The sequence below is a fragment of the Elephantulus edwardii genome, unplaced genomic scaffold, assembly GCF_000299155.1.
Source record: "Elephantulus edwardii isolate Elephantulus edwardi_28Jun2011 unplaced genomic scaffold, EleEdw1.0 scaffold00068, whole genome shotgun sequence".
Lineage (NCBI taxonomy): Eukaryota > Metazoa > Chordata > Mammalia > Macroscelidea > Macroscelididae > Elephantulus > Elephantulus edwardii.
Window position 1 is genome coordinate 13068842 of NW_006399818.1, and position 3490 is coordinate 13072331.

Here is a 3490-nt window from a genome sequence, read left to right on the forward strand (position 1 = left end):
AGACCCTCTATGAGATGGATTGATTCAGTGACTGGGGTAATTGGGATGGGTGTGTCAGAGGCAGTGCGGTTGGCGTAGGATAGAGCAGGGTTTAGGGCTGTTGTGCATAGGGTCATTATGAGTCGCAAATGACTCGACAGCACATAACAACAACAACAACAACATTAGAAGGAGCCCTAGTGGCATAGCGGGCTGAGAGTTGGGATTTTAACCAAATTTGCCACCCGCTCTGCAGGAAAGATGTGAGGCTGTCTGCTTTCATGCAGATTTACAGCCTGAGAGCAGTTCCAGTCTATCCTGTACAGCCATTGAGTTGGAATTGACTCTATGGCACTGGGAGTTTGATTATGGGACCTAAGAATGTCAATATTGTTGAACACAGAAGCCCAAGATGTTTACTTACACTTTCAGGAGATCTTCATCCCATATCTGACTCCGGCATTTTTCTGTTTTTGTTATGAGCCATAGAATAAGAATCAACTCATAGCTGACCCTCCAGTGAGTTTTCAGTGACTGTGAATCACAAGGGAGGAGATTGCCCATCTTTGAATCTTGGAGCAGCTGACAGTTTTGAATCACATGACTTTGGGTTTGCAATATCATTCCTTACCACTAGGTCACTTTTTTGGTTGCTGTTATTAGGTACCATCAAGTCACGTATGACTCTTAGCGACCCTACAAACAGATCTGAACCCTGTCCTATCCCGTGTCACCCTCATCATCTCTTACACATTTGAACCTATGGCTGAGTCGCTGCGTTGATCCATCTCTTTGAGTGTCTTCCTATCTTTCACCGACCCTCCACCTTTCTAAGGAATAGCCTCCCCTAGCAACATGCTCAAAATATGTGAGACTGATGAAGCTTTGTCATTCTTGCCTGCAAAAAGCATCCTGGCTGCACTTTCTCCAAGACCTATCCGTTTGTTCCTTTGGCCACTTTTTTTAAAATTATTATTAAATTTTATTAGTTTTAATGAACATTTACAGAGATTTTGGGTTTTCATTCATTCATTGTTGTACTGTTTTCTCTACCATCCTTCCCAGTTCGTTCTTCTCCCCCCACCCCGAATGTCTGTTTTAATTGTCCAATTGCCACAGTGCTTGTCAAAGCCAGTTCTAATTAATCTCCTTTGTCAGTGTGTCCTTTGCCGTTCCCTATCACTCCTCCCTGAGAAAGACTTCACCCTGATTCATAAGGAAAAGGGGATGGCGTATTCTCTTAGCTACTTCCTGCTAAAAAGGGACACTGTAGGTTTCAGGTGAAGATCTTCTCTCACTACTCTAAAGGCCCCTTTGGCAGTAGGAAACACATAGACTATTATGGAGATTGATTTTGGAATTTAGATGCACTGTTATCAGTTGTGCTTAGCCGTACATGTTCATATCCTTGAAGAGGTATCATGGAGGTGTTGCAGCCTAGAAGACACAAACTTAACTAACAAGTTAAAAGTACATGAGTCAAAAATTAACAAGCAATAATATTCCGAGTAGAGGTTCCCTTTGGCCACTTTTAATAGACTTTAAATGCAGTGTGTTTTCCTTAGCCCTAGGATCACCTTTCACAAATCATTTTATTCCTTGGCATTGCTCCTATATGCTAGGAGAACAATGACTGTGACAGCATTGGAAATAAAACAAGTGTGCAATAAACATGCACAAAGCACAATAACTACTTACTCACATGTTCACTATGGGTTAGGTACTGTGCCAGACTCTTTAACGCATTGCCTCCTTGCCTCCTCTCCTCAGCTCTATCACACTATTCTCTGTACACAAGGAAACTGAGGCACAGGAAATTTGAATAATAGGCCAAGGTCACAATATGTTTCACTCAACTGCACGGAAGTGACTTTCAAATAATCTAGTTCCCTTTTTAAATGAGAATTCTTGATTGTCATCAAGTTAGAACTGACTCATATTTAATCCTCCAATAGGTTTATGAGACTGTATGTAAATCACCAGTTTTACATTTGGGTGAAACTCCCGATTAAAACAAGCTTGGAAGTAGGAGCGACATCAATTTCCACAACAGCTTGCCTCCGGAAACCCTATGAACCTGGAAAGAAGATGAGGAAGACACAAGTGTTGAGGACTCTCCTTCACAGGGTCGCTATGAGTCACCTGAGACTCAACGGCACTTAACAACAATAACATCAACAGAGAGAGTGACTTTTAATCCGCGGCCCTTGGGCCTGTCTTTCACTGTTTTTGTTCAGACATTCCTCTAGGTCGAATAGCCCTGGTGTACAAGTTGCCGTACCGTGGTCACTTGTGGTTGCTGTGAGACTGAACACTGTGACACTGATATGTCAAACGTGTTGATGGTTGGCTACCCAACGCGGACAAGGAGTGGGCTGGAGCTCCCCGATTAAAACAAGCATGGAAGGAGGAGCAGCAACCACTTCCATAATAACTTGCTTCCAGAAACCCTATGAACCTGGAGAGAGGATGAAAGGCACCCAAGCGTTGAGGACTCTCCTTCATAGGGTCACTATGAGTTGCCTGAGACTAAACAGCACTTAACAACAACAACAACAATGTGTAAATCACACACGAGGAGATAACTCATCTTTCTCTTGAGTTGGCATTGGTGGATTTGAACCATCAGAAAGGCATAGCCTTTGAATTGGCAGCACTATGGACCTCCTATGGACTAGACTGCCAGAGCTCCCTCTGAAATGACGACTACAGTGACTTTTTTGGGGGCAGCAAAAAAATGATGGCTCCTTTCCTCCCTCCACGCTATCTCAGAGTGAAATGGTTAATCTGTCTCACATCAAAATGTCCCAGTTATGTATGGGTTGTGAAGAGAGCACACTTAATTTTCTGCTGTCTTAGAGAAAAGCATGAATGGTTTATTGCTTTAAAAGTTATTCTGACAAAAAAGGAAATTGATCTATAGCCTAAAATACTGAAAATCAAGTCAAAATCCTCGGATGCATGGTCAGCCCCATGTCAGAATGCTTTGTATTGTTGTCAATGTTTGGTGCTTTGCAAGTGGTTCACCACATCTTTCTTCTGAGCTGCCTTTAGGTAGACTAGAGTTTCCAACCTTTAGGTTATCAGCTAAAGACCTGTAAAGGATTGATGTGATATGAAATTGGGGCATGAATTTTGTAGGAGATTACTCAATTATCTTTTTGTTTAAAATACGATCTTTGTATCTGTGGAATCCAATGTGGTGCTGTTACAAGGTTGATGCAAGATGCTAAGGAAATTGAGGGACTAGATAATGTATGTCTGGAAGGAGCACCCAGTAATAGACCGAACCCATTGCCATTAATCAAATTAATGAACAACCCGTGGACGGCCAGAAGAAGAAACAAATGTGTCTTGGAGAGGGTGCAACCAGAGTGCTCCTTGGAGGTAAGGATAACGAGGTTTTGCCTCATATGCTTTGGGAATGTTGCCAGGAGGAGCTAGTCCTTGGAGATGGATATGATGCTGGGAAGGGTGGAGGGTCAGTGAAGAAAACTAAGACCCTCAACCA